Source organism: Durio zibethinus, chromosome 1, assembly GCF_047325235.1.
Source record: "Durio zibethinus cultivar Kanyao isolate XHJ-2024 chromosome 1, ASM4732523v1, whole genome shotgun sequence".
Classification (NCBI taxonomy): domain Eukaryota; kingdom Viridiplantae; phylum Streptophyta; class Magnoliopsida; order Malvales; family Malvaceae; genus Durio; species Durio zibethinus.
In genome coordinates this window covers 13691468-13709920 of record NC_143162.1, presented here as the reverse complement: position 1 = coordinate 13709920, position 18453 = coordinate 13691468, and the positions used below count along the sequence as shown (strand labels likewise).

Genomic DNA, 18453 nt, shown 5'->3' with positions numbered 1-18453 from the left:
GTATGAGGTGCATATGGATGCATCAAACTTTGCCATAGGGGGTGTGTTGATGCAGGAGGGACATCCAGTCGCGTTTGAGAGCAAGAAGCTAAATGAGACTGAGCATAAATACATGGTCCAAGAGAAGGAGATGACTGTAGTGGTGCATTGCTTGCGCACTTAGTGCCATTACCTGTTGGAGGTTCATGGTTAGGATGGACAATGTGGCGACCAGCTACTTCCAGACACAGAAGAAGCTATCCCCCAAGCAGGCAAGATGGCAAGATTTTCTTACGAAATTTGACTTTCAGATGGAGTACAAGCCAGGGTGAGCGAACCTAGTGGCAGATGCCCTGAGCAAGAAGGTTAACCCTGCTGCCATTTGCCAACTAGAGGGGTCACTGGTGCCATGCATCAAGGAGGGACTTGCGTATGATCCTACTGCCAAGGTTCTTATGGAGTACGCCCAGCAAAGTAAGACTAGGCGATTTTAGATGCAATATGGTTTGTTGTACATTAGAGGTAGTAGACTATTTATGCCGCAGCATGAAAAGCTCCGCAAGGAAGTTTTACAAGAGTGTCATGATTCAAGGTGGGCTGGACACCTCGGAGTGAGCCGCACCTTGAAGCTGATCAAGGACCGGTACTACTAGCCGCGCATGAGGGACGATGTGGAGGCCTATGTCAAGCCTTGTCTTGTGTGCCAACAGGACAAGGTGGAGCTCAAGAAACCAGGTGGTCACTTAGAGCCATTGCCAGTGCTAGAGCAACCATGGGAGAGTGTTTCTCTGGACTTTATAGTCGGTCTACCCAAAGCAAAAGGGTTTGGAAGCATCCTGGTAGTGGTGGACAGGTTTTCCAAGTATGGAATCTTCATTCCAGCAACCAAGGAGTGCCCAGTCGAGGAGGTAGCTCGATTATTCTTGAAGAACATGGTTAAGTACTAGAGAGTGCCGATGACCATTGTTAGTAATCAGGACGGGCATTTCACGGGCAGGTTCTGGACTGAGTTGTTAAAGCTGTTGGGGTCAGACTTAAACTTTTCCACCAGCATGCATCCACAGACCGATGGGCAGATAGAATGAGTGAAGGACTATTGGAGGTCTACCTCAGGCACAATGTGAGTGCGACATAAAGGGATTAGCCAAAGCTACTAGATATTGCACAATTTTCCTACAACTTGCAAAAGAACGAGGCAACAAACTAGAGCCCATTTGAGGTTGTGATAGGGCAACAACCACTAACACCCAGTTTGATTGCTGCAGGTTATACAGGGCCGAATCCAATAGCATATAAGTTTGCCAAGGCATGGTAGGAGCAAACTGACTTGGCTAGAGTCTGTCTACACAAAGCGGCCGAGAGGTTGAAGAAGTGGCAGACCAGAATAGGCGGGACGTACAGTTCCAAGTTGGGGACTTCGTGTTGGTGAAGCTGCATCCCATTGTGCACCACAAGGGGCTGCACAAAGGCCTAGTCCGGAGGTATGAGGGACCTTTTCGAGTAGTCAAGAGGGTAGGCAAGGTTGCCTACAAGCTGGATATGCCACCCAAGCTGAGGGTACACCCGGTGTTCCATGTAAGCATGCTCAAACCGTTCCATGAGGATGAGGGAGATCCAGGATGGATAGAGTCAAAGCGTGCACCATTGGGAGCAAGGGCCTCATATGAGAAGGAGGTCCACAGCATCATAGCTGACCAAGAGGTGAGACAGAAGAACTACCAACCAAGACAAGAGTACTTGATGCGCTGGAAGGGACTTCCAGATAGTGAAGTGAGCTGGGAACCAGCAGAAGACTTATGGCAATTCGGGGACCAGATAAGGTGGTACCATGCAGAAGATGCAACAATGGTGTTGCACAATCAGGTGGGGAGAATGTCATGCCTTGGGCGGGTGCGCCAAGCACATCAGGTGAGCCAGAGGTTGAGGCCTGCAGACTAGGCGCACTGGCGGGTATTTACACGCAAGGCCTAGGAGACAAGGTCAGAATGCCAGCCCAGCTTGTAGGACAGCCCGTGAGGCCAAGGCCTGGCATGCAGGCTGCCCACACCATATCCAGAAAGGCCCAAGGTGCTGGATACGCAAGTGAAGCTTCTGAAACCTTGCAGGATCAGCAGGAGCCTCCTAGCAGATTTGGTTAACCCTAGAAATCAAGAGTTAGAATCCTGATTGATTGTAATCTGTATAATCCCATTATTCTAGGGATATTGCCATTAAGTGTAGTTAGAGCCTCAACTATAAATAGAGGGCTGCTCCACCCTAATTTGTACACCGTCAAACACTTCTGTTTCAGTTAATACAGAGCATATTCCAGCATTTTGCCTTGTTATCCTGTTTCTCTTTAACTTGCGTAATCAGCCCTTCCCATTGTTCTAGTGCCCGCATGCTTGTGTTTTAGGTTGACTTAGGCATAAAGGAGGAGATTTCGAGCCTAAGGCCGCAAGGATTCCGAGTCTAAGGTCGAAGCCCTGTGACACCTACACCAAGGCCCAACACGTGCCGATGGTGCTCGAGGCAACCGCCTGCACCAAGGGCCATCTTCTGTCGATGCTCATCAAGGCATGCATGTGTCGATGGTGGTTGAGGCAATTGCTTGTTTCAAGGGCCAACTTGTGCCAATGGAGGTCGAAGCAAGTGCCCTTACGAAAGGGCAGCCTGTGCTGATAATGGTTGATGCATGTGCAATCACCATGCGCCATCATATGCCGTTAATGGTCGAGGCCTTGGCTGAAGTTCAATTTTGAGACACGGTGCACATGTTGGGCTCGGGCATGTGCTAGTGAAACATTTTTTTTACCCGGGGCACCATCGCCGGAGCATGGCTAGAGAACCTGACCGACGGCATTGGCGGTTCTGGCGATTGAGGGTCTGGGGGTGTGCGCACATGATGTGAGATGGGTGCTTGTACTTAGCCCTTATATTGGCCCCCTATCCCTCAACAAACCTCGACAACTCACACCCCCTTAAAGAGCATATGATATTTTACAGGTTTGTTGCCAGTTACCATTCAAGTGTCTGAAATGGGGACACTTTTTTCAAATGGCCACAAAATCTTCTACACTTTGAGTTTTTAGCTGATTTTTTTTCCATACCAAAAAAAATAAAAGGATCAGGTCTACCAAATTTGGGGCTAAAAATCCTTTTAAAAAAATTTTAAAAAATCTCTAACCGCAAAAAATTTCAAAAATCATGAAAAATAGAAAACAAGTCATCTTGCCATGAAACTTCACAAGAAGGCTTAAGGGACCATTGTATGAATTTAAAAGCCATAAAAAAGGCATTGGCATGGCATAAATATGAAGATGTGCCTAAACCCACCTACCACTTGATCGTGGAGCGCATGGTGCTCGGCCTGAGCTTAGGACACCCGCACGTGGTGTACGGGTGCTGGGGAGTGCTCATATGAATTCACAGGCCATAAAAATGAAATTGGCATGGATGAAATATGAAGATGTGACTAAACCCACCTACCACCCGATTGTAGTGCTCATTGGTGCTCGACCCAGGCTTAAGACACCCGCGCGTGGTGCGCGGGCAATGGGGAGCGCTCATATGAATTCATGGACCACAAAAATGGCTTTGGCACTGTAGAAACATAAAGATATCCCCAAACCCACTTACTTCTTGGTCGTGGTGCACAGGGTGCACGGCCCGGGCCCAGGTGCAGCCGTTTGGTGCACGACCCAGCATGGGCAGATGCTGTTTAAGGGAACTACCCACACCAAGGTCTAGCATGTGTCGATGGAGGTCGAAGCATGCACCGTGACCAAGGGCCAACATGTCTCGATGGTGGTTGAGGCATGTGCATGTGTCACAATCAGTAAGCAAGTCAGGATTGACCCTGGGGTTGTAGTGGGATAGGGTCTGACAGCCAGGGGGACCAGGCCTTGAGGCCTACTCGAGGTGTAAGTCATGGGGAACAGGATTGAGACAGTGGTGTGGGCAGTGATCAAGACTCCAGGGGCTCAGGCATGGTGTTAGGTTCGACAGAAATGAGCCAGGACTAGGTGCGGGTGTTGGTGGGAGGTGGGCGGTGCACGAGCACGCAGTCAGACCTACACGTGGGCATACGATCAGACCAGGGGTGTTTGAGGCTGCAGCTCGCACCAAGTGCCAGTGTCACGCCTTGGGTGTGCGCACCAGGAGTTGAGGCCCAGCCCCCAGCGGCCAAGGCTCAAGCACCGTACGGAGAGGCGAGGGTTTCAGCAATACTCATTGTTATTGCTATCCAGACCACCCGCCCGAAAGTCTGGCCTATCCGCGACATCGAGACCAGGCCCACAACATGCTCGCACCACATCCAGGTGAGTGAGGCTGAACCAGTACCGTATAGAAAGCCTGTAAGATCTACAGCACATAAAGGGGGACCTGACCGATCCTCAGCTTGCATATTCTGCCTCTCTGGCCGGCTTAGTGATCTCATGCTTGTTTCGTAGGTTAGCTTAGGCATATGGAGTTCATTCCCAATCTACTCTCCCATCGGACCAAGGGTTGTGGCCGTAGGAACCGTAGCAGAATCAACAACACGTAGAGGGGGACCCAACCGCTCCTCAGCTTGTGCATTTTGCTTCTCTAGCTTACTTAATGCCCACACGCTCGTTTCATAGTTTGACTTAGGCATACGAAGTTCATTCTCGATCGGGATCGAGGGACAGAGGGCCTCGGGTCATGCCCAACCCTGGAGGGGGGTGACGTAAAAAGAAAGCAGGTCGACAGGGGAAGGGGAAGGGGAAGAGGGAGGGATGAATTAAAGCTACAAAAGGTTGAATCTCAGTGGATCGTGGCAGCAAGGCTACAATGCCACTTACAATACCCCGTGGGGAATAGGACTGAGACAGTGGTGCAGGTAGTGATCAGGACTCCAGGAGCTCAGGCATAGTATTAGGTTCGATAGAATTGAGCCAGGCCCAGGTGCGGGTGTTGGTGGGAGGTGGGCAGTACGTGGGCACACAGTCAGATCGACATGTGGGCATGCAGTCAGACCAGGGTGTTCGAGGCTGTAGCTCGCACCAAGTGCCAGTGTCACGCCTTGGGCGTGCGCACCAAGAGTTGAGGCCCAGCCCCCAGCGGCTAAGGCTCAAGCATCGTACGGAGAGGCGAGGGTTCCAGCAATACTCATTGCTATTGCTATCCAGACCACCCGCCTGAAAGTCTGGCCTATTCGCGGCATCGAGATTAGGCCCACAACATGCTCGCATCACATCCAGGTGGTCCAAGGGAGTAGGGTCGAACTAGAGTCGTATAGAAAGCCTGTAAGATTTACAGCACATAGAGGGGGAACCGACCGATCCTCAAGTTGCGTATTCTACCTCTCTGGTTGGCTTAGTGACCTCACGCTTATTTCATAGGTTAACTTAGGCATACGGAGTTCATTCCCAGTCTACTCTCTGATCAGACAAAGGGTTGTGGCTATAGGAACCGCAGCAGAATCGGCAGCACGTAGAGGGGGACCAGACCGTTCCTTAGCTTGTGCATTTTGCCTCTCTGGCCGACTTAATGCCCGTACGTTCATTTCATAGTTTGACTTAGGCATATGAAGTTCATTCCCAATCTAGATCGAGGGACGGAAGGCTTCGGGTCATGCCCAACCCTGGAGGGGGGCGACGTAAAAAGAAAAAAGGTCGACAGGGGAAGAAGAGGGGGAAGAGGGAGGGATGAATTGATGCTACAAAGCGCTGAATCTCAGTGGATCGTGGCAGTAAGGCTACAATGCCACTTACAATACCCCATCGCGTATTTAAGTCGTCTGCAAAGGATTCTACCAACAACTCGATGGGAATTAAGCTCCAAGGAAGCCCACGCGGCTCGTTCACCGTAGGGACTACACCTACGACACGTGCCCTTAAGGAACATAGGCCCCTACTACGGGTCGACAATCAGGCGGTGGGCGCACACATCGCTTCTAGCCCGAATTTTGACTTAGAGGCGTTCTGTCATAATCCAATGCATGGTAGCTTCGTGCCACTGGCTTTTCAACCAAGCGCGATTATCAATTGTGTGAATCAACAGTTCCTCTCGTACTAGGTTGAATTACTATCATGCCGTCGCCATCAGTAGGGTAAAACTAACCTGTCTCATGACGGTCTAAACTCAACTCACGTTCCCTATTGGTGGGTGAACAATCCAACACTTGGTGAATTCTGCTTCACAATGATAGGAAGAGCCGACATCGAAGGATCAAAAAGCAACGTCGCTATGAACACTTGGTTGCCACAAGCCAGTTATCCTTGTGGTAACTTTTTTGACACCTCTAGTTTCAAATCCCGAAAGTCTAAAAGAACGATAGGCCACACTTTAATGGTTCATATTTGTATTAGAAATCAGAATCAAATGAGCTTTTACCCTTTTGTTCCACACGAGATTTTTTTTTCTCGTTGAGCTCAAGCCAAAGACAGCATGTGTCACTTGGTATGGTTCGTATGAGTTCCTGGTCATGCCATTAGGACTCACGAATGCCCCAGCAACATTTTGCACCCTTATGGACAAGGTACTTTAGTCGTTCCTTGATCGATTTGTTGTGATTTATTTAGATGACATTGTGATCTACAGCCAGACATTGGGAGAGCATGTAGACCACTTGAGATAGGTGTTCAAGGTGTTGTGGGTGCACAAGCTGTTTGTCAAGAAGGAGAAGTGCTCATTCGCCCAGTAGGAGATCCCGTTCTTAAGCCACATAGTGGGAGGTGACAGGATACGCATGGATGAAGGCAAGGTGCATGCCATCCTGGAGTGGCAACCGCCAGCCAATGTCACTGAGTTGAAATCATTCCTTGGGCTGGTTAACTACTACTGGCACTTTATCAAAGGTCATTTAGCAATAACCACGCCATTGATTGACTTGCTCAAGAAAAGGAGAGCATGGGAGTGGAGCGCAGGGTGCCAGGAAGCCTTTGACAGGTTGAAGCAAGCTGTGATTGAAGAGCCAGTCTTGGCCTTGCCAGACCATGCCAAGCCGTATGAGGTCCATACGGATGCATCAAACTTTGCCATAGGGGGCGTGTTGATGTAGGAGGGACATCTAGTCACGTTCGAGAGCAGGAAGCTGAACGAGATTGAGCGTAAGTATACGACCCAAGAGAAAGAGATGACAGTAGTGGTGCACTACTTATGCACTTGGCACCATTACCTGTTGGGGTCGAGGTTCGTGGTTAGGACCCAGAAGAAGTTGTCCCCCAAGCAGGCGAGATGGTAAGATTTTCTTACGAAATTTGATTTCCAGATGGAGTACAAGCCGAGGGAGGCGAACCTAGTGGCAGACGCCCTGAGCAGGAAGGCTAACCTTGCTGCCATTAGCTAACCAGAAGGGTCACTGGTGCCATGCATCAAGGAGGGACTTGCGCATGATCCTACAGCCAAGGCTCTCATGAAGTACGCCCAGGAAGGTAAGACTAGGTGATTTTAGGTGCAGGATGGTTTGTTGTGCACCAGGGGTAGTAGACTATTTGTAGCATAGCATGAAAAGCTCCACATGGAAGTTTTGTAAGAATGCCATGATTCAAGGTGGGCTGGACACCCAGGAGTGAGCCGTACCTTGGCACTGATCGAGGATCGGTACTATTGGCCGCACATGAGGGATGATGTGGAGGCCTATGTGAAGACTTGTCTTGTGTGCCCATAAGACAAGGTGGAGCTCAAGAAACCAGACAATCTCTTGGAGCCATTGCCAGTGCCAAAGCAACCATGGGAGAGTGTTTCTCTAGACTTTATAGTTGGTCTACCCAAAGCAGAGGGGTTTGGAAGCATCATGGTAGTGGTGGACAGGTTTTCCAAGTATGGAATCTTCATTCCAGCAACTAAGGAGTGCCCAGCTGAGGAGGCAGCTCGATTGTTCCTGAAGAACATGGTTAAGTACTGAGGAGTATGGAGGACCATTGTTAGTGATCGGGATGGCTGTTTCACGGGTAGGTTCTGAACTGAGTTGTTCAAGCAGTTGGGGTCAGACTTGAACTTTTCCCCCAGCATGCATTCATAGATCCATGGGCAAACAGAATGTGTGAATGGACTATTGGAGTCTACCTCAGGCACTATGTGAGTGCCATATAAAGGGACTAGCCAAAGCTACTAGATGTTGCATAGTTTTCCTACAACTTGCAAAGAAGCGAGGTAACGAACCAGAGCCAATTTGAGTTTGTGAAAGGGTAACAACCACTAACACCTGGTTCAATTGCTGTAGGTTATACAGGGTCGAATCCAGCAGCATACAAGTTTGCCAAGGCATGGCAGGAGCAAATTGACTTGGCCAGAGTCTATCTACACAAGGCGACAAAGAGGTCGAAGAAGTGGACAGACCAGAATAGGTAGGACATGCAATTCCAGGTTGGAGACTTGGTATTTGTGAAATTGCATCCCATTGTGTGCCACAGGGGGCTGTACAAAGGCCTAGTCCAAAGGTATAAGGGACCTTTCCAAGTAGTCAAGAGGGTAGGCAAGTTTCCCTACAAGCTGGATATGCCACCCAAGCCGAGGGTACACCCGGTATTCCATGTAAGCATGCTCAAGCCGTTCCATAAGGATGAGGGAGATCCAAGATGGGTAGAGTCAAAGCATGCGCCATTGGGAGCAAGGGCCTCATATGAGAAGGTGGTCCACAGTGTCATAGCTGATTGCAAGGTGATACAAAAAAACTATCAACCAAGACAAGAGTAATTGGTGCGCTGGAAGGGACTTCCAGATAGTGAGGTGAGCTGGGAACCAGCAAAAGACTTATGGTAGTTCGGGGACTAGATCAGACGGTACCATACAGAGGACACAACGCGAGCATTGCACAATCAGGTGGGGGAGAATGTCACACCCTAGGCGGGTGCGCCAGGCACATCAGGCACACCAGCACGCGAGCCAGAGGTTGAGGCCCACAGACTGAGCGAGTTGGCGGGTATTTGCACGCAAAGCCTGAGAGATGAGGCCAGAATGCCCGCCCTTCTTACAGGTCAGCCCATGAGGCCAAGGCCTGGCATGCAGGATGCCCGCACCACATCCAAAAGGGCCCAAGTTGCTAGATATGCAAGTGAACATTCTGGAAGCTTGCAGGATCAGCAGGAGCTTCCTGGCAAATTTGGTTGACCCTAAAAATTAGGAGTTAGAATACTGATTGATTGTAATTTGTCTAATCCCTTGATTTTAGCCTTTATTCTAGGGATATTGCCATTAAGTGTAGTTGGAGCCTCAACTATAAATAGAGGGTTGCTCCACCCTCATTTGTACACCATTAAACACTTCTGTTTCAGTAAAGACAGAGCATATTCTAGCATTCTACCTTGTTATCCTGTTTCTCTTTAACTTGCATAATCAGCCCTTCCCATTGTTCTAGTGCCCGCATGCTTGTGTTTTAAGCTAACTTAGGCATAAAGGAGGAGATTCCAAGCCTAAGGCTGCACGGATTCTGAGTCTAAGGTTGGATCCCGTGACACCCGCACCAAGGCCCAGCATGTGCTGATGGTGTTTGAGGCAACCGCTCGCACCAAGGCCCAACATATGCCGATGGTGTTTGAGGCAACCGCCTGCACCAGGGGCCATCTTCTATCGATGGTGGTTTAGGCAAGTGCCCGCACCAACGGCCTGCTTGTGCCGATGGTGCTTGAGGCAATCGCCCGTACCAAGGCCCAGCATGTGCCGATGGTGTTCGAGGCAACCGCATGCACCAGGGGTCATCTTCTACCAATTATGATCGAGGCATGGCATCTACCAATGGTGGTCCAAGCAAGTGCCTGTACCAATGGCCAGCTTGTGATGATGGTGGTTGAGGCATGTGCCCACACCAAGGCCCAACACGTGCCGATGGTGCTTGAGGCAACCGTCCGCACCAAGGGCCATCTTCTGTCAATGCTCATCGAGGCATGCATGTGTCGATGGTGGTCGAGGTAAGTTCCTGTTCCAAGGGCCAGCTTGTGCCGATGGCGGTCGAGGCAAGTGCCCGTACCAAAGGGCAAACTGTGCCGATGATGGTCGATGCATGTCCATCACCATACGCCATTGTGTGCCGTTGATGGTCGAGGCCTTGGTAAAAGTTCAATTTTGAGCCACAGTGCACATGCTGGGCTTGGGAATGTGCTGGTGCCACATTTTTTTTGCTCAGGGCACCATCGTCGGAGCATCGTCGGAGAACCTGACCGACGACATTGGGGGTTCCGACGATTGAGGGTCCGAGGGGGTGTGGGCACATGATGTGTGACGGGTGCTTGTACTTGGCCCTTATATTGGCCCCATATCCCTCAACAAACCTCAACAACTCACACCCTTTTAAAGAGCATATGAGATTTTACAGGTTTGCTGCTAGTAACCATTTAAGTGTCCGAAATGGGGACACTTTTTTCAAATGGCCACAAAATCTTCTGTACTTTGAGTTTTTAGCTGAATGTTTTTGTGCATTGCAAAAAAAATACAAGGATCAGATCTACCAAATTTGGGGCCAAAAATCCTTCTAAAAAAATTTTAAAAAATCTCGAACCGCAAAAAATTTCAAAAATTATGAAAAATAGAAAACGAGTCATCTTTCCATGAAACTTCACAGGAAGGCTTAAGGGACCATTGTATGAATTTACAAGCCATAAAAATGGTATTGGCATGGCAGAAATATGAATATGTGCCTAAACCCACCTACCACCCGATCGTGGCGCGCAAGGTGCTTGGCCCCGGGCTCAGGACACTCGCGCATGGTGCACGGGCGTTGGGGAGTGCTCATATGAATTCATGGACCACAAAAATGGCTTTGGCACTATAGAAACATGAAGATATCCCTCAACCCACCTACTACCCGATCATGGTGCGCAAGGTGCATAGCCCGGGCCCCGGTACGGCCGCTTGATGCACGACCCAGTGCAGGCTAATGCTATTTGAGGGAACTGCCCATACCAAGGTCCAGCATGCACCAATGGCAATTGAAGCATGTCTCAAGATCGAGGGCCAACATGTCTCGATGGTGGTCGAGGCATGTGATGTGTCATGGTCAGAAAGTAAGTTGGGACTGGCCCTGGGTTGTAGTAGGATAGGGTTCGATAGCAGGGGGATCAGGCCTTGAGGCCTACTCGAGGTGCAGGTCATGAGGAACTAGATTGGGATAGTGGTTCAGGCAGTGATCAGTACTCTAGGGGCTCAGACATGGTGTTAGGTTCGATATAATTGAGCCAGGCCTAAGTGGGCGTGTTGGTGAGCAGTGCGCGGGCACGCAGTCAGACCGACGTGCGGGCACTGATGATTGAGGTGCGGCCATGTGGTCAGACCAGGGGTGTCTGAGGTAGTAGCCTACACCAAGTACCAGTGTCACACCTTGGGCGTGTGCACCAGGAGTTGAGGCCCATGCCCCAGCGGCCAAGGCTCGAGCACCATACACAGAGGTGAGGGTTCCTGCAATAGTCATTACTATTGCTGTCCAGACCACCCACCCAAAAGTCTGGCCTATTTGTAACACCGAGACCAAGCCCACAACATGCCCGCACCGCATCTAGGTGGTCCTATGAAGTGGGGCCGAACAAGAACCGTATAGAAAGCCTGCAGGATTTGCAGCACACAGAAGGGGACCCGATCGATCCTTAGCTTGCGTATTCTGCCTCTCTGGTCGGTTTAGTGCCCGTACGCTTGTTTTGTAGGTTGACTTAGGCATACAGAGTTCATTCCCAGTCTAAGCTCTGATCAAATCGAGGGTTATGGCAACAAGAACCGCAGTAAGATCGGCAACACGCAGAGGGGGACCTGATCGATCCTCAGCTTGCACATTCTGCCTCTCTGGCAGGCTTAGTGCTCGCACAGTCGTTTCATAGGTTGACTTAGGCATACGGAGTTCATTCCCGATCGAGATCAAAGGACGGAGGGCCCCAAGTCATGTCCAACCCTGGAGGGGGTGGCATAAAAAGAAAGAAGGTCGACGGGGGAAGGGGAGGGGGGAGGGATGAATCGAACCGACAAAGGGTTGAATGTTAGTGGATCATGGAAGCAAGGCCACTCTGCCACTTACAATACCCCGTCACGTATTTAAGTCATCTACAAAGGATTCTACCCATCTCTCAGTGGGAATTGAGCTCCAAGGAGGCCCGCGTGGCTTGTCTGGGAGGTGAGATGGAAAAACTATCAACTAAGACAAGAGTACTTGGTGCGCTGGAAGGGACTTCCAGATAGTGAGGTGAGTTGGGAACCAGTAGAAGATTAGGTGGTACCATGCAGAGGACACAACGAGGGTGTTACGTAATTAGGTAAGGGAGAATGTCACACCCTGGGTGGGCGCGCCAGGCACAACAGACGCACCAACACATGAGCTAGAGGTTGAGTCTCGTAGACCAGGCGCACTGGCGGGTATTTGCATGCAGGGCTTGGGAGATAAGGCCAGAACGCCAACCCAGCTTGCAGGGCAGCCCGTGAGGCCAAGGCCTTGCATGCAAGCTGCTCGTACCATATCCAGAAGGGCTCAAGGTGCTAGATATGCAAGTGAACATTCTAGAATCTTACAGGATCAGTAGGAGCCTCCTGGCAGATTTGGTTGACCCTAGAAATCAGGAGTTAGAATCCTGATTGATTGTAATCTGTATAATCCCTTGATTTTAGCCTTTATTCTAGGGATATTACCATTAAGTGTAGCTAGAGCCTCAACTATAAATAGAGGGCTGCTCCACCCATATTTGTACACCATCAAACACTTCTGTTTCAGTGAATACAAAGCATATTCCAGCATTCTGCCTTGTTATCCTGTTTCTGTTTAACTTGCGTAATTAGCCCTTCCCATTGTTCTAGTGCCCACATGCTTGTGTTTTAGGCTGACTTAGGCATAAAGGAGGAGATCCCAACCCTAAGGCCGTACAGATTCTAAGTCTAAGGTCAGAGCTCGTGACACCCGTACCAAGGCCCAGTGTCACGGACTAAGCTTTCTCTCAACAAGCAATAGACTGTGCGACACTTGAATGGATGCTTCCACCCAAGTTAGCCTTCAACAGTTTGATATCTGAACAAATAATCATAAGCTATGGTTAGTCCCAAGCATTCATAATAAGGCACATTATATCGAGATCAATCTCAAGCACACACAAGAAGGCACATTAACATCGAGAAAAAAAAAACATATTGAGGCAACATTCGGGACATTTAATTGGGGTGGATTTTATTATAATTGAAAATCATACATTGGGATTTCCCACCATCACCAGGGCCAGGGGGCAGCCCTTGGTGAATGGCCTAGGCTCACATAGCGACCGGTGAGACAACCCAACAATACGCTGTCGGCTCACCCCCCTAAAGAGCCTTAGAGATTTTAGAGCTATGCTACCACTAACCATTACAATATTTGAAATGGGGAAACTTTTCCTAGCACAAGAGATCTACCCGGCCATGGTGTTATACATGGGTGGCTCATGACAACCTAAACCCCGATCATGGCCCTATACAAGGTTGGCTTATGACATCTTCCCCCACCTATTCTATCGACGTCCTCTTCGACTTGCTGGCTTGAAATTCTTCAATCTTCCTTTTGAATCTTTGGAGGTCATGTTCTCTTTCCCAGTTGGTTTCTTCTAGTCCTAATCACTCCCACTTCACTAAGTATTTTTGAACTAATCTTCAAGATATCTTGGTTTCCCTATCGATTAGGATCTCTTTGACTCAATGCTCTGAGGGTGGTTCATAGTGTTGGCGACTCTGGTTGGCACCCTTTGGCTAGCATCTGTAGGATCTGCATGGAAAGGTTTCAAGTTACTCACATGAAATACTAGGTGCACCTTCATCCACTTTGGTTGGTCGATTTTGTAAGAAGCATTCCCCACCTTGAAAAGGATCTTCATTGGACCCTCATATTTGTGCACCAGTTTATGATCTCTCTTTCTCAAGAATCTAGTTTGTTCATGGACTAGTCGAACAAGGACCAAATCACCAACTTGGAATTGTTGAGCTCTGCGACCTTTGTTTGCTCATTTCTTCATTCGCTTCGATGCTTTCTCCAGGTAGGCTTATGCAATCTCCGTGTTTTATTTCCACTCCTTATCGAGGTTGAAGGCTCTCAGATTCTTCCCTCCATATTGTTTCAAGAAGTATGGGGTAGCCTTGGTAATTACCCAGTGACCACTTCAAATGGGCTCTTGTTGGTGGAAGAGCTTTTGTTGGAATTAAAGCAAAGTTAAGCAATGTCCAATAATGAAGGCCAGTTCTTCTGATTGGCTTGAACAAAGTGCCTTAAAATATTCTTCCAATAATCCATTAAATGGTTTCGTTTGACCATCGGTTTAAGGGTGGTAGCTTGAAGAGATGTTGAGTTGGGACCCCAATATCTTGAAAAGCTTTTTCCAGAAGGACCCTGTGAATCTCAGATCTCTACCGTTGACAATGTTTTGAGGGAGGCCCCAGTATTTGACCACATGTTTAAACAATAGTCGAGCTGTGTCTTTCATTGTACAATACTTGTGAGCGGGAATGAATGTGGCATACTTAGAGAATCGGTCAATCACCACCAAAATAGCTCCAAGATCACCAACCTTGGGTAGGTGCGAAATGAAATCGAGAGAGATGCTTTCCCATGGTCTGGTGGGTACTGATAGTGGTTCAAGCATGCCTATAGGTTTCTTTTTTTCCACTTTGTCTTGTTGGCAAATAAGGTAAGTCTTCGTATAGTCCATCACATCTTATCGCATGTGAGGTCAATAGTATCCCTGTTTCAATAATGCCAAAGTGCGTTGCCAGCTCAGATGTCCAGCCCATGGTGTGTCATGACATTCCCTCATCAGCATCTGTCTCAGACTTCCTGCTCTTGGCACAAACAATCGAGGCCCCTTGGTCCACAAGACCCTATTTTCTTGCCAGAAGCACTTGGACTTCCCTTCTTCCACTAGCTTCAGAATGGCACTGGCCTACGGGTCATTCCCTAAATGATCACCAATCAACTTGTGAATGTCTGTTGTGGCTCTGCTAGCCACCATTAGGGCAATTCTTCTAAGGGCCATTAACTCTGTTTACCTACTCAATGCATCGGCCACTTGATTGGTCTTTCCAGCGGTGTGCTCAAAACAAAAGTCAAACTCCGCTAAAAATTCTTGCCATCTAGCTTGTTTCGCTGTAAGCCTTGATTGGGTGAGGAAATGGCTAACGGCCGCATTGTCTGTCTTCACGACAAAGTGTGAACCCAACAAATAATGTCGCCAAGCCCTCAAGCAGTGAACTACTATCAGGAGTTCTTTTTTTTGGGTCGTATATTTCCTTTCAGCTTCACTTAGCTTCCTACTTTCAAATGCTATTGGGTGATGTTGTTGTAAAAGCACTCCTCCAATAGTGAAATCAGATGCATCCGTCTGAACTTTGAAACGCTTTTCAATATCAGGGAGAGCTAAGATGGGATCCTTCATAATAGCATTCTTCAATCCCTTAAAGGCCTCTTGGCATTCACTCGTCTAACACTATTTATGCTCATTCTTTAATAGCTCTGTGAGGGCCATGGTCTTGCGATTGTACCCTTCCACAAACCTTCTATAATAGTTGGCTAGTCCCAAAAATGAGCGAAGTTCACTAACATTCTTTGGTGTTAACCACTCCTTGATGGCCCTAACCTTTTCCATGTCCATTCAAATGTGGCCACGTTCAATAATGTGATCGAGAAAATGGATTTAGGTCTGAGCAAATGCACACTTCTCCCTTTTCACGTACAACTGGTGGTCCTGTAACCTTCGAAGCACCTGGCGCAGGTGTTCTTGATGTTCTTTCAGAGTGGAGCTATATACCACTATGTTGTCTAAATAGATGACTACAAATTTGTCTAGGTAGTCATGGAACACCTGATTCATAAATGTACAAAATGTGGCAGGAGCATTGGTCAGTCCAAAGGGCATAACAAGAAATTCAAATGCATCATACCGTGTTACACAAATGGTCTTTGGCTTATCTCCCTCGACGATTCTGACCTGATGGTAGCCAGATCTCAAGTCCTATTTGGAAAAGTACTTGGCCTGGCTCAATTGGTCAAACAAATCTGCTATAAGAGGGATGGGATATTTGTTTCTCATGATGACTTTGTTCAAGGCCCTGTAGTCAACACATAATTGCAAACTCCCATCATGCTTCTTCTAAAATAGCACCGGTGCTCTGAAAGGAGCCTTTGATGGTCTAATGAACTCGGCTTGTAAAAGCTCATCTAGCTGTTTCCTTAGTTCAGCCAACTCTGGCAGGGCCATGCGATAAGGAGCTCTAGCAGGGGGTTTCGCTCCTGAGAGGAGCTCAATTTCATGGTCCACTACTCGTCGATGGGGTAGAATCTTAGGCAACATCTCTAGCATCACCTCTTTGAATTCTTTCAACACTTTTTCCATGCCATCAGGTATCAGTTCCACTCCTGACCCTTCTTTGTAGATCAGCACGGCCATAAATAAAGGTTCCTCTCTCTTTACCCCTTTCTTAAACTATAAAGCTGAAATCATTTTCTTTCCACTTTTTGGTAAGATATTGGCTGGCACTACGCATGGGTGTTCCCCTAAGAACAACAAGCAGCTAGCGTGGGGATAGGGATCACCTGAGCCAACATCATGAAGTTCAATCTGAGGACAACATCAAAGTCATCCATGGGGGAAACTGTAAAGTCTACCTTCCCTTCCCATGGCCCCAATTTGGTTGTCACACTCTTGGAGCTTCCACTGATCGCAAAGGCTGGCAAATTGACTGCCTTCATTCATCTATAGTCCTTGCTAACCTGGAGCCCACACCTTTTTGCTTCTTCTGATGTGATGAAAGTATCGGTTGCACCCGTATCTACCATGGCCTTGGTGGCCTTCTCATTGATCGTTAAGTTCACATACATCAGACCTCTACCCTACTCTTTCTTTATTGTGTTCAGTTGGGTGTGGAGGGCATTGAGGAACCTTATTGAACCCATCCTGGCCGGCTCCTCTTCAACTTCTTCAACGCTCTCTGGCACTTTTATGGACTCTTGAGATGAGGCCCTTAAGGCATTAAGGGCTCCTCTGTGTGGGCATTCGGCCACCCAATGCAGCCTCTTGTAAAGAAAGCAAGCTAACGATTGCCTAGGCTTGAAAATCACTACGTTGCTTGTCTTAGGTTGGGTACTATCTCGACCAAAAGACCTCCTGTTTGATCCCTCACTGAAGGGCTGATCCAACCTAGTCATCTTTCCCCCACTCTCAAAGTTGAAGCTACTGCCAACTGATGGAGGATTTTTTTGTTTTGAGGAGCCATCATTATAATCGTGGAGACGTTCAGTTGCATCCATGGCCATGGCCACGTCTTGCACTTTTTGTCTTTGTAGTTCTGTCCTGGCCCAAGTCTTGAGACCCTTAAGAAAATAAAAACATCTTATCTTTTTTGGACATGTCTCGAATATCCAACATCAGGATAGAAAAACTCCTTACAAACTCTCGCACTGTTCTTGTTTGCACCAACTCTCGAAGCCTTCTTCGAGCCATATACTCCACATTCTCAGGGAAAAACTGGTTTTTCAGTTCTCATTTCAGGTCTGTCCAAGTCTTAATTGGACACTCGTCATTGACAAACTTAGAGTGCCACCATAGCTTGGCATCCCTTGTGAAGTACATCGATGCCATTGCTACCTTGTCTTCCTCTGAATCCATGTGTACAGCTCGAAAGTACTACTCCATGTCAAACAAAAAATTTTCAAACTCCTTAGCATCCCTTGCCCCCTCATAGCTCGAGGCTCAGGCTCCGGCACCTTGGGCCTTTTCCCTCTTTTCGTTGAGCTTGAACCCGATCTGGCCACAGCCATTTGTAAGATGCTCACCTGTGCTCTGAGCTCCTCAAACTCCTTTTGGAGAATATTCAAGGCATCTCTAGCCTCCTCGCTCATGTTATGGAGAGTATCAGACAACTCTCACTGGGTTGTCTCGATCTCCCTCACTCGATCTTTAGTCACCATGTGAGTTTTCGTTACGGTCACCATGGCCTCAAGTTCCTCAATTCTCTGTTGGTAATTGGGTCCACCACTTGTGGCCATCACCTTCATTTCCTAACACTTCTCAACCGTGCTCTGATACCACGTGTCACGGACTAAGCTTTCTCTCAACAAGTAATAAACCGTGCGGCACTTGAATGGATGCTTTCACCCAAGTTAGCCTTCAATAGTTCGATATCTGAACAAATAACCATAAGCCATGGTTAGTCCCAATCATTCATAATAAGGCACATTATATCGAGATCAATCTCAACCACACACAAGAAGGCACATTTACATCAAGAAAAAGAAAAACACATCGAGACAACATTTGGGACATTCAATTGGGGTGGATTTTATTATAATCGAGAATCATACATCGGGACTTCCCACCATTATCAGGGCCAGGGGGCAGCCCTTGGTGGATGGCCTAGGCCCGTATAGCGACCGGTGAGACAGCCTAACAATATGCTACCGACTCACCCCCTAAAGAGCCTTAAAGATTTTAGAGCTATGCTACCACTAACCATTACAATGTTTGAAATGGGGACAATTTTCCTAGTACAAGACACCCAGCATGGCCCTATACATGGGTGGCTCATGACAACCTAAGCCCCGGTCAT

At 48.2% G+C, this 18453-nt stretch overlaps 1 pseudogene; it reads left to right on the top strand.

Annotated features, from left to right (window-relative positions):
* Positions 1–18453, top strand: part of LOC149520421 (uncharacterized) — a 37506-nt pseudogene that overhangs the window by 6722 nt on the left and 12331 nt on the right.